Genomic DNA, 13,907 nt, shown 5'->3' on the forward strand with positions numbered 1-13,907 from the left:
GGGATCAAACCCACAACCTCATGGTTCCTGGTCAGATTCGTTTCCACTGTGCCACAATGGGAACTCCTATTTTTCTTATTTTTAACTGATCTAACAGGTAATAATTTGTTCAAAATAACAGCAACCATGTATTTGACTATGTGTGCTTATGAATATAATAGATATCTATGTGAAATGAATGACAGCAATATATAAGGGATGGGAAAAAGGAATTCAAATTATTTTGTTATTATAAAATATTCACACTACCCATGAAGTAGTATGGTGTTATCTAACTATACTACTTAACTATACTACTATAGTTATAATCATATACTACAAACACTAGGAAAACCACCAAAAAAAAGTAAAAAGTATAACTGATATCCCAAGAACAGAAAATGGAATCACATAAAATACCCAGAACTTAAAAAGGCAGAAAAAGAATGAAAGACAAAAAATGAGAATAAAGAATAAGTGCAGGAGCTCCCATCATGGCGTAGTGGTTAACGAATCTGACTAGGAACCGTGAGGTTGCAGGTTCGATCCCCGGCCTTGCTCAGTGGGTTAAGAATCTGGTGTTGCCATGAGCTGTGGTATAGGTCGCAGACGTGGCTCGGATCCTGCGCTGCTGTGGCTCTGGCGTAGGTTGGCAGCTATAGCTCCGAACGGACCCCTAGCCTGGGAACCTCCATATGCCGTGGGAGTGGCCCAAGAAATGGCAAAAAGACAAAAAAAAAAAAAAAAAAAAAAAAAAAAGAATAAGTGCAAAAAAGAGACAACAGTAATTAATATGGTAAACAATAATCCAGCTTTATCAATAATTACTTTGAATGCCAAGTTCTAAATACCCCAATTAAAAGACAGAGATTGTCAGAGTGGATCAGAAAGTATTACACAACTATGTTGTCAATAAGAAACCCACATTAAAGTCATATAAAATTAAAAGTAAATGGATAAAGAAAAATACACCATGCTAACACTAATCAAAAGAAAGCCGGAAGTTCCCATCGTGGCGCAGTGATTAACGAATCCGACTAGGAACCATGAGGTTGTGGGTTCAATCCCCGGCCTTGCTCAGTGGGTTAAGGATCCGGCGTTGCCATGAGCTGTGGTGTAGGTTGCAGACTAGGCTCAGATCCCGCGTTGCTGTGGCTCTGGTGTAGGCCAGCAGCTACAGGTCTGATTCGACCCCTAGCCTGGGAACCTCCATATGCCGCAGGAGCGACCCAAGAAATGGCAAAAAAAAAAAAAAGACAAAAAAAAAAAAAGAAAGAAAGAAAGAAAAATGTTTTTTAAAAAGAAAGAAAGAAAGAAAGAAAGCTGGAGTAGCTACATTAATTTCAGAGTAGGCTTCAAAGTAAGGAAAGTTATCAGGGATAAACAGAACATTGGATAATAACAATGACATCAAATCTCCAAGACCATATAATAATTACTGATGGGCATGTGCTTAATAACAGAGCATCAAACTACATGAGTAAAAACTATAGAACTGTAAGAAGAAATAGATTAATCTACTATCATAATTGGAAATTTCAACACCACTCAGAAATGGATGGATCCAGCAGGCGGAAAATCAGTAAAAACAGAATTGAACTCAAATGCCATCAATCAACTGGATTTAACTGACATCAATTGACTACTTCATCCAACAAGAGAAAAATATTTTTTTTCTCAAGCTCATATGAAATATTCACCAAGACAGACCACATTCTGAGCCATAAAACACAGCTTAAAACATTTAAAATAATATAAATAATACAGTGACTGCTCTCACACCACAATGGAATTAAACTAGAAATCAATAACTGAAAGATAACTGAAAAATCTTAAAATATGTAGAAATTAAACAACACACTTCTAAAAAACATGAAAAGAAAAAAATCTGAAGAGAAATTAAAGAATATTTTGGGGTTTGGGTTAATTTTTTATTAAAATACAGTTGATTTACAATGTCCCTTCAATTTCTGCTGTACAGCAAAGTGACCCAGTCATAAATATGTACACATTCTTCTTTTTTTCACATTATTTTCCATCATGTTCTAACACAAGAGATTGGACATAGTTCCCTGTGCTGTATAGTAGGACCCCATTCATTGCTTATCCATGCCAAATGTAATATTTTGAACTATGTAAGTGAAAATGAAAATTTTCACAATTATCGAAGTTTGTGGGGTGCAGTGAAAGCAGTGTTTCAGGGGGACTTTTATAGTATTTAATACTCATGTTAGAGAAGACAAAAGATCCAAAATCAATACAATAATAGTCAACCTTAAGAAACTTGAAAAAGAAAATTAAATCCAAAGTAAGCAGAAGAAAAGAAATAAGAATTAGAGAAGAAATCAATGAAACCGAAAACAAAAAATCAATAGAGAACATCAATAAAACCAAAAGCTAGTTTTTAGGAAAAAAAATCAATAAAATCAGTAAACCTCTATTCAGGCTAATAAAAAGAGAGGATACAAATATATCAGAAATTTCTATGAAAATTTAAAGAGTATCAAAGGAATACTCTATGCCCACAAATTTGATAACCTAAATGAAATGAACCAATTCCTTGAAAGACACACTCTGCTAACCCTAACATGAGAAGAGAGAGACAATCTGAATAGGTCTTATAATTATTAAATAAATTGAATGAATAATTAATAAACTTCCAAAACAGAAAGTACTAGGCATAGATAGATTCACTAGTAAACTCTCTCAAACACTTTTTTTTTTTTTTTTGGCCACACCAGTGGCACGGAAGTTCCCAGGCCAGGGATAAAATCCAAGCTGCAGCTGTGACCTATGCCACAGCTGTGGCAACACAGGATCATTAATTTACTGTACCAGAGTGGGAACTCCCCTACCAAACATTCAAGAAACAAATTTTACCAATTCTCTACAACCTCTTGGAGATGATAAAAACAAAGGAAACACTTTTTGACCATTCTGTAAGGCCAGCATTACACTAATACCAAAATAAAATCAGGACAAATAGGATGTTGAAAACTCTCACCTATTCAATTACTGAAGCTTAGAGATCAATGATTCTCAAATTTTGCGGCATAATTAAAATACCTTGGGGAGCTTTCAAGAATTTTGATGCCCAGGCTGCCTTCAATCAGAATCTAAGGGAGTGAGCTTCTAGCAACAATATTTCTCTAACACTTTACAAGTGATACTAATGTAACAGTTTGAAAACCAAGACAGTCGCTACCACTTTCTTCCATTCATCTCCTGTGTCTATCTTCCATCTCTCTCTCTCCCTCCCTTCCTTCCTCCTTTTCTCCCTCCCTCTCTCCCACCTATCCCCTCCCATCTACACTCTTCCTCTTGTTTCCTCCCCTTATTTCTTCCTGTCTTCTTTCTGTCTTTATCTGTCTTCCTTTCTTTTTCTTTCTTCCTGTCTTTCCTTTCTTTTTTTCTTTTCTCTTCATCCTTCTCCCTCTCCTCCATTTCTTTCTTAAGAACTGACCCCTTAAAGTTTTCCTGAAAAACTTTAAAGTAAACCTAATAGGTTCCTGGAGCTTAGGTTTGCTTTAACCTCCCTTTACCTGCTGTCAGTGTGATTTGACTAAAAAGTAAATGTGATCCAGTTGCACGTAACTACTTAAACTACTTCATTGACTATCCACAGTATTCAATATAAAGTTCAAACTCCCTTAAGCACATAAGAATGTTTAAGATCTATATTTCCTTCTCTAGTCTTCTCTCCCATCACTACACCGCATGCTGTTTTCGCTCTTGCCATATTTCACTTAAATATGTCACACTGTATTTCTATGCTTTTGCTATTACTCAGGCTAAATAACTCTTTTCCTTCAAGCCCCAATTTACGCGACCCTTTAAAAAAACAAAATGTCTTTCCCACACTTACTATGTATTCTAAAGCATGTAGTATATACTTTTATTTGATGTGTATCATGCTAAACAATTTTCCCATCACACTGAACTTTTCAAGTTTAGTGTCTAATTCTTATGTCTTCTTAATTTCAATTTTAAGAGTGCAAAAGAAGGACATTCCATTTTGTTACTGAAGACCATCTAGATAAATGACTAGAAACTACAAAAAATGTATTTTTGCTCAATACATAATTAGGACTTTTACAAACTGGATGTTTCCCATGAGGTAGTATGTTTGCTTTCAGTACAACTGTTCAAGCAGAGTTTGAATGTATTTCTTCACCAAATAGAACAGTCATAAAGACTTTTGAAGATTCCTTTCAACTTTAAGGGTTTTTATTTTTAAATGAACATTTAGTAAACATATCATGAAATATTTTTTAGAGGAACTATTCCAAGAGGAATGACGGCTAAAGCAGAAAAAAGTTGGCCATTAAAAAAAATCCTTTATTGCATATCTAATAATGACAGAGGCACCAACATACTTCAAAAAAAAAAAAAAAAGATACACAGCTATTGCAAGCTACTGAAGTTCTATAAATCTGGCAAAATTATGAGACCAAATGGATCAGAGAAAATAAAAAACTGCTATTTATACCAACCTCATATCCTAAACCCTAAAAGCTTTATGCATTGACAATGACTAATTAAGAGGATTAAAATATCATATCAAATCTATTAAATGCTAACTCTTTCACTGCCCAAGAATAGCCATCTCTCCCAATGAAGGAAAACTCAATAAATTATTTCCAGAAAGAGTAGCTCAATCACCCAAGCAACTCCTGGCTGCCACCAGAAAGATCAGAGGAAGTTATTATTAGAAACTTAGGAAAGACATATGAGAAACCACAGCAAAGACCTTGGACATTTAAAAACTCAAATAGTTTCCATCTGAGTTTGAAGTCATCAGCAAATCTGCCCAAACACTGAATACATGGAAAAAAAGATAAATCACATGCAAGATTCATAAATAATAGATACATGGAAAAGAAAAACGTTAGGAAATGAAGATGTAGATATCAAAGAACTAAAGGGGGGCAGGGAGACAGAGGTCATTTTTGGTAGGGAAAATTGCACAGTTTTTTTGTTTTTTTGTTTTTTTTTAGCTATAAATTTCTGTATTTCCCACAAAACTTGAAGAGCTTTCCTAGTAAATAAAGCAAGGAAAATACTTTATTTTACCATAAATATTTATATTTTGAGACACACTCCAAAACCCATAACAAAAGATTTAAAAATAGCCAGACCCTAAAATAAATCTATGTTTAGCTCTTGCCTAAACCTCAGAAAGAACATTTTAAACAAGCAAATGTGGAGACACCCCCCCCAAGAGCCATGAAACATTTGTCAGAGGCCTCCAGGTGAGCCAGTATCTCTCCACATGGTGGCTTTACCTTGCCTTCACTTACCGGGGCTTGCTAACCAAACCCCAGACGCTCTCTTATAGGAAAGCTTCCCCCCTGCCCAAGGTCAAAACTCCCATCTTCTGAGAAGTGTAGCATTCTTGCACATTCACACACATGCATGTGTGCGAACACACACACACACAGTCGATTGTGAAGCCTAGCAGTCTGTTCTCAACAAAAGCTTACAGAACTTAAATTTATGAGTGAACAAATTCACCTGTGGTAAAGGGATATAATCAGCTTCCAGTGCCCTTTCCTAGTAAACAAATTTAAAACTCTCTAGATACAGGGAACTATGTCTAATTATTTATGATGGAGCATGATAATGTGAGAAAATAGAATGTATACATGTATGTGTAACTGGGTCACCATGCTATACAGCAGGGAAAAAAAAAACTGTATTGGGGAAATAACAATTAAAAAAAAAAAAAAAACTCTCCAGAGTTTGTTTGGAATTCACATTAGTGTCCTCTAGCACAGTACAGTTACAATACAACTCCTAGACTGTATCTATTAGCACATCTTTGAAATATATCTTCTGAACTCATTCAAAATAAGAATCATCCACATATATTCTATGTTCTCAAAATTATTCTTGGATTTTCTACCAGCCTATAATCTCAGTTTCCTAAGAAGGTCCATATAACATAAGATAAAGCTAGTGAACCCATAACATCTGCACATGCATGCTTTTTCAAGTTATTTTTCCCCTTGTAAAGATAATGAATTTTCACTAATCCCTCCAAACACTTGCCTCCATCTGGGCTCTTCTTCAGATCAAGAAGAGGACGTTTTAATGTATCTGGCCCTTAATTAAGGTTGTAGTCATGGCTATGAATGTACTTTTCCTCTAACCAATATAACTGACCTTTACAAGGTGTTTAATATTTTTATTAAATGAACATAGAGAGTCCCAAATCTCAGTCCCTTGTACACAGGTAGCAGCATACTAGATAGAAGATTCTCTTTACCTATACTGAGTCTCCTTCTCTCCTATCCCAACCACGCGTACACCTTCATAAACTTCCATCAAAACCAAGGCTACAAGGAAAGATGGGCTAGAAGGAGCACGTGAAATTCTTTTTAGGCTTACAGCCTGGTTTTCATCATCTTCACACAGATTTCTTTTAAGGCCTGGCTGTTTTAAAATCTTTTGTTATGAGATTTGGAGAGTATCTTAAAATGTAAATATTTGTGAAGAAAGCCAAAGTCATAGTTTTACAGTCAAAACTCCTCCCTGGACATTACAAGCTTATTTATTGCAAACAAGTTTCTCCCAGTGTGAGGAAAGAAGCAAAGGCATGAGGTATATCACTAAAATATCTAAGGATAAATAGCCCAGCTCTAATGTTATATTCACAGCCACCAGTGTTGCTACTCAGGGACAATTAATTCTCTTCCTAGCTTACCTTTTTCAAAGCTCTGTAACTCCAAAACTACAATAGGATCTCACACTGGTAGAGGATGAGATGAAAATTAAAAGCAACTGAACTACAACTGAACTCCAGGGCAGCAGCTCCTTTACTCTGTCCGTCTATAAGACATCGTTTAACCACTGCCTTCGGCCACTGCCAAAGCTATTAAGTTAAACTTACACCATCCAGACCACCTTGTTCCCCAAGCAGCTAGTCTGGACAATTGTGTGCTGTTCTGCTTCAGCAACTTCGGCTCCTAACAGAACTTGCTAACCATTAAACTGTTCCTCTAATATCTCTTCAGGGACCAAGTCCAGGCTGCAAACAATGTAGAGCCAGTCTGCTGGAAAGAGCTGTATACAACAGAAGGCAAACTGGCTCAAGGTCAAGAAAAAAGAACAGAAAACAAGGGCTACAAAAGACAGAGGGATTACATTCATGTATCATTTTTGTAGCTCTCTTCAGACTTTGCTCTCAAAATTGTAAAAAAGCATATTTTAAAACCATCCAGTCCATGGTTCCCTTTGGTATTTCATTTAAATCCTAGCTTCACATATTCAAAAACTACAACATGGTTATGAAATGCAAGGTGTGTGTAGCATAAATATTTTTAAAATTACAAATACATTTTAAGAGATCCTAGAGATATGACACAATGAACCATGTGTGTTAAGACAGAAAAATCTCAGAGTTCCCATTGTGGCTCAGTGGTTAAGGAACTTGACTAGCATCCATGAGGATATGGGTTCGATCCCTGGCCTCACTCAGTGGGTTAAAGATCTGGCATTGCCTTGAGCTGTGGTGTAGGTCACAGACGTGGCTCAGATCCTGCGTTGCTGTGGCTGTGGCACAGGCCGGCAGCTGTAGCTCCGATTCAACCCCTAGCCTGGGAACCTCCATATGCTGCCAGTGCTAAAAGACAAAAATACAGAAAAACAAAACAAAACAAAACAAACAAAAAAAAAAAAAACTTTACCATGGAGTATACCAATTAAGTAAATTTTTGACTTATTCTAAGCTAAAGCTAAATACAAAGTGCAATATGCTGGGAAATATTAGAGGCTTTTCCTCATTCCTCAAAAAGATATGGATATAATAATTCTACCCAGCTATAGAACTGAAACTCCAAATATGTAATTATGTTTAAAGAATGGTGGGAGTGAAAAGCTCCAGATATCTGGTAGAAACATCTAGATTATTACCTGAATTTCCATTCTCTTCTTTGCTCTCACTCATCATCTTTTGCCCACCATCATTAAACTCTCTTCTAGAAAGCAGTTATCATGTTTGAGTAGCCCATGGGTGATACAGACTTTTCAGATGTTTTCTCTCAGAGAAGAATTTTCCATTGTGGACCATCTATTTGTTCATCATCCCATAAATGAGTTAATTTTACGTATGTATTTATTTTAAAAGAGTTTGAGTAAGATGTTAATGACAAGGGAATCTGTGTGGGGAGTGTGTGAGAACCCACTGCACTATCTTTGCAAATTTTCTGTAGGTTTAAAATCATTCCAATATAAAAAGTCTATTTAAAAAAAAAGAAAGTGACTTTCTCAGTCAAGCAGACATGGGGTCAAATGCTGGTCCACCCTAACAAGGCTGTGACAAAGGCAGATTATGTTTATTTTCTTTAACTGTTTTTATCTTATTTTGACATCAGGGAATATCAGTATCATAAAATAAATTACAAAACACTGTCTTAGTTTGTTGTGAAACAATTTGTAATAACATAGGTTATTGCAAGCATGCATTACTCAATAACTTTAATTCAATAAAATATTAACGTATGATAATGTAAATTACACACTATAGTAAAGTAGGTTATGAGAGTATATTTAGTGATCTTAATTAACCTCAAGCAAAACTAGAACAACAAGTAGTGACAAAGAATTTTTACTGAGCAGAAAATCCTCATTAGAATTAATAAAGAACACTAGAATTAATATTTTCATTGTCAAACCACTCATTGTTCCATGCAGAAAGACACAGTTTTCCAACCTGCAAGCAGGAGAAGTTGATAGAAGGCAGATGCCGCTTCTCCTAGGGGTTGGCTGACAACACACTCCAGCTTCCACTCCATTTTAATACAGGGGTTTAGTCAGATTATTTCTAAGGTCACTGTAGGCAACAACATTCTACAGCAATGCCTGTGTTTGTTCCCTGGGCTCTTTTTGTCAGAGTCTAAGGTAGCCAGGGCTCTCAACTTCACCTACCTCACATCTTCAGAGCAAGAAGTCATCTCAAGCATTCTCCTTTAGGGACAGGGTGGGTCAACTCAGTAATTAAAGAAAAGCAACAAAGTGAGTCAGACCAATACATGGAACAAAATTTTCTCAATGTTGCAAAATCAGCAGTTTTACGCACTAACTTATTTTAGCTACTATTTGGGAAGATCATGCCCTACTCAATGCCTCCTAATCTTTCAAATCTTAGTTGAGGTATCACTGATTTTTTTGGCCACATCCACAGCAGGTGGAAGCTCCCAGGCCAGGCATCGAAGCCATACCACAGTAGTGATCTGAGCTACCGAAGTAACAAGGCTGGATCCTTAACCTGCTGTGCCACAAGGGAACTTTGAGGCATCACTTTTTAAAGGAAGTTTCCTGGAGTTCCTGTTGCAGCTCAGTGGGTTAAAGACCCAATGTTGTCTCTGTGAGGATGCAAGTTTGATCCCTTGCCTTGCTCAGAGGATTAAAGATCCAGTGTTGCTGCAAGCTGTGGCACAGGTTGCAGATGCAGCTCAGATCTGGTATTGCTGTGGCTGTGACAAAGGGCGCTACAGTTCTGATTTGAACCCTGGGAACTTTCATATGCCGCAGGTGCGGTGGTAAAAAAGAAAAAGAAAAGAAAAGGAAGTCTTCTTAGTCCTCCATGACTAGGTTAAATCCCTCTTACATAAACTTCCATGGTTTAGTACTCTTATATAGATAGCATTTCTCAATCACAGTCACAATTTTACATTTATTTGCATGTCTAATTGATTGATATTTGTCTCTCCCTCTAAGCTCACAAAAGCATATACCATGCCTGTTTTTTTAACCATCATATCACCAGTTATAATTAAATTGAAAATCCTAAAAATCTTTAATCTTTAAAATCATGTTACTTCCTTCTATGTTGAGAAAAACTTCACTATTTTTCTCTGAGAGCAATAAACAAACAATAAAGCAGAGCTAACAATGATGAAGTGACACATGTAAATATCTTAAATGGAGCCTTGGTGTAAAGAATTCCAAGGATTCCAAACTTGGGATCAGACTGCAGGGCCACCATTAACTAGCAATATCCTTGGGCAAGTATTGGCCTGTCAAGGAAGAAGCGAGGCTGATATCCTCCTTCACCTCCTACTCTCTGATCTCTCACTGTGCAAACAGGTCTGGTTAATGCAGCACACAGAGGTTAAAAAGAATGAAGAGAAGAGAGACCACCTAGCACAAGTCCCTTCACAGAATTAGAGAGCTGATGAAATAAGATAACATTCACGAAGGTGCCCAACACAATGCCTGCCTCACAGCAAGCGCTAAGGACACATGAATTCCCATTCCACCATAGCGCGGCAGGGCCTTCATGTCACCAAGAATAAAATGAAGAAGGTGAACTCACAAAGAATTCTATGGTTCCTTCAAACTCCAATTTATACAACTATGCCCCAACTCCTTTACTTTTATAAAACAGAACCCTCATTTCAGAGTTCTTCCTCGTGGCTAAACAATATTCATTTTGCTATTTAAGAACATTTAAGAAACCACCCTCCAAAAGGAGCCCTCTAGACCTAACAGAAAGCTTTTCTTGAGAAATCAAGAGTAGAAAACGAGACTGCAGCAGATTTACAGACAATTCAGCTGTAAAGATATCCCATAAAATTTCTTCCAGTATTCCATCAGGCTGGCCTCTTCCTTAGCAATGGGCTTTGACTTAACTCACGGAAGCTGAACAACACAATGACTGAAACATGCATAGACATGTACCTAGAATAACATGATTGGGTTTATTCTATTCAAATAATTTGAAATCCGAAAACCATAGGGAAGCAGTCAAAATGCTCTTGGGTGGAGGGCAGAAGACACAAAGAGAGAAGGAGCAGGTTTCAACCCGAGCTTTGATCAAAAGAGATTTTTCCCAGTGAAAACCAGATTTTTTTCCTCCTCTGAAGATTTATGCTTAGTTCTTAAACTGTTTTGAACTGTCTCTTGAGACAGGATGTTTGCTCTCATAGTTTACTAGTCAAGCAAGCATGCCCCTTTGCAAATGCTGTTCCCTCTGGGAAATGCTCTTTTCAACACCTCGCCCTGTCACTCCCCAGTAGAGGCACAAATCTATCTGGGGAGACCAAACACCAGGTACCAGAGAGGTCTTTTCTGACCACCTTCTATAAGTGGTAGCTCCACCCAATGACTCTCTCACTGACCTTAATTTTTTTTCCACAGTGCTTACTGACCCAAGACATTTTATATTTTATATATACAATCTGTCTGTATCGTACTATTTAAGTTTCATTAAATCAGGGACTGTGTCTGTTTTGTTCCCTAAGGCCTATACTATAACAAATAATCAAAAAACCATTTGTTCTTAGCTGGAGATAAGCAAAGTACACCAAGGAAGAAGGATTCTGTGCTTTTGGCTGAAGTACACAAAGTATGACTATAAGACAGGTGATCTATTTTAAGCACACACACACAAAAACCTATACATCCAAATGTGTATTGTCCTGTTTAAGGTCTTCAACTTTGGTAGCTATACACATATACTAATTAAGTTGCCCTTACTCAAAATTTGTCAGAGATCTGTTTTACTACAGACATCAGATCAAATTATTTTAAAGAGTCTCAGCTGTAGCAAAAATTCATCCCCTAAAGGTAAATTTTATTTTCTTAAATAACCCAAAATCACTCAGAGTATGGGATGGCAAGTAAAGTGGACAAGCAGCTTGGGTGCTACTAGTTGTAGTCAAACATTAAGGATGACTGTGAAGTAAAAAGAGCTCAATTTTTCAGAAGCTGGATTTGAAAACAATCACCCCCAAAAAAGAGCTACAAACAGTGGCCATAGTGGCCATATCATCAGAATAAGTGCACCATCCTTCAGAGTAATCACTCTAAGGAAAAAAGTGCCATTTTAATGCAAATATTCAAAAATCATCTTATCATACATGAATCTCAGGTTTTCTTCCCTAAAGAGTTAAATGGAAGTTTAAAATAAACAATGTCCATGAACTTAATTACCCCTTAAACTCTTAGAGGACCTATTTTAAAGTATACATCTTTACACTGTGTTTTTGATTTATAGGACATTATTTTCTTTCTCCCTAGAAATCTAAAGCTGTGTCAGGGGACTCATGATTAGGTCCTGCAGTGAGAACTATCAAAGGAAAGTATGTTCAATAAAATAATCTATTGTGTTTATGGAAACTCACAGTTTACACAGGAACTTGTAAAATGAACTAAAAGAAATATCTCGTGACTCCATGACATTTCTGAGAAGCCTCAGTACCTGGTATAAACCAAACCAAAACAGGGCATCTCAGCTGGTCACAAGTACACAACATAGCCTCAGATAGCTTCTGTACACCTTCTTTGAAGAAATAGCTAGTCAGATCTTTTCCCATTTTTCATATGAGTTGTCTTTTTAATTACTGAGTTTTAAGAATTCTTACTTATTCTAGACCCAAATGCTTTATCAAATATATGATTTGCAAATATCTTCTCCCATTTTATCTGTGGGTTGTTTTAACTCTCTTGAATTTATCCTTTAAAGCATAAAAGTTTTTGATTTTGGTAAAGTCCAATTTATCTATTTTTTCTCTCTGTTGATGTTCTGAATATCTAAGAAGGCTTTGCTTAACCCAAGATCATGACGACTTACTCTTTTATTTTCTTCTAAGATTTTTATGGGTTTATAGCTCTTATATCTAGGTCCATTTTGAGTTAATTTTTGTGTATAGGGGTAGGCAGTCCAATTTCATTCTTTTGCATATGCATATTCAGTTTTCATAGCACCATTTTACTGAATTCTGATCCATTAAAGCATTCCTAATGTCCAAATCAGCATCAGACAACACACCAAATACTCAGATATCTGAAAAGTTTGGTAGCCCCCTGGAGCTCCAACAATACAGAAATGGGCTTATACTATAAACGACACATTTTCATTAGAATTGAGGTGAGGCACTTACTGAAAGTAAAGAGTAATAAGCTTTAAACTTCTGTAAAAATGGAATTTGTGGGCTTCTTAGGGTAGCAAAGATGGAATAAGCTGCTAGAGCCTATCTCTCCCAGAGATTACAGCTGAAAACCTTGAACAGGAGTTCCAATAGTGGCTCAGTGGTAAAAAAACCTGATTAGTAACCATGAGGATATGGGTTTGATACTTGGCCTTGCTCAGTGGGTTAAGGATCCAATGTTGCTATGAGCTGTGGGGGAGGCCAGCAGCTGCAGCTCCAATTCAACCCCTAGCCTGTGAACTTCCATATGCTGCAGGTGTGGCCCTAAAAAAGAAAAAAAAAAACAAAAACTTGGACTTAACACAAAAAAGGAAATACATGACAACTCTAAAAAGAAAAAAAAGGAGTTCTTTAAAAAAAAAAAGTCTAGGAACAGAAGTATAAATTTGAAATTTTTATTTTTTTACAGAATAAAATACATACATTTAAACACAATTACATTCACACAGATTCTTATATCATGAATCTTAAGAAACAGATTAAGTGACTCCCTCTGGAGAAGTGGAATGGAAAATATGCTGAGACAAATAGGAAATTTATTCTATACTTTATCCCATTTTGTATGGCTTTCATCCTTACTATTTAGTATTATCTATTAATTTCAGATTCTCTTTAACAATTAGCATTATATTAAAATTGTTATATTAAGCAACTAAAATTTATAAAGAAGGCCTTATATACCATTAAATATTTTATATAGCATAATAAAAAGAATAACTTAACTGGTAAGAATAACGAAAATAATACACCCTCTGAAAATAAGTAAAATATAAAAGGCATAAATTGGTGAAAAAACAGTGTAACTATATAAATATGTCCTCACAATTTGTTACATCTTACTGATTCTTCAATATAGGCATTACACCATTGTAGGTGAGGTGATAAGACATTATAGACCTTACATTGTACCATGGAGAGAAATGGTTATTAATAATACAATTGTAGACCTGTATTATTTAATTATAATTATCATAAATTCTTTGATGGAGAAGA

At 36.1% G+C, this 13,907-nt stretch overlaps 1 long non-coding RNA gene across 10 annotated transcripts in view; it reads right to left on the minus strand.

Annotated features, from left to right (window-relative positions):
- LOC102162488 (uncharacterized) overlaps positions 1 to 13,907 on the minus strand; it is a 503,988-nt gene that overhangs the window by 433,608 nt on the left and 56,473 nt on the right. For 2 of the 10 annotated variants that reach the window (XR_014831119.1, XR_002339798.2), the window contains exon 1: positions 6,686 to 6,764. The exons of the other annotated variants lie outside the window; for them this stretch is intronic. This is a non-coding gene — a long non-coding RNA (uncharacterized LOC102162488). Of the gene's footprint in view, positions 1 to 6,685; positions 6,765 to 13,907 lie in introns of those variants that run through there. 10 annotated transcript variants of the gene reach the window in all.

This window comes from Sus scrofa, chromosome 16 (genome assembly GCF_054392235.1).
Source record: "Sus scrofa isolate SSC_HxYL_T2T_F1_AM1 chromosome 16, Sscrofa_HxYL_maternal_Yorkshire_Landrace_v2.0, whole genome shotgun sequence".
Lineage (NCBI taxonomy): Eukaryota > Metazoa > Chordata > Mammalia > Artiodactyla > Suidae > Sus > Sus scrofa.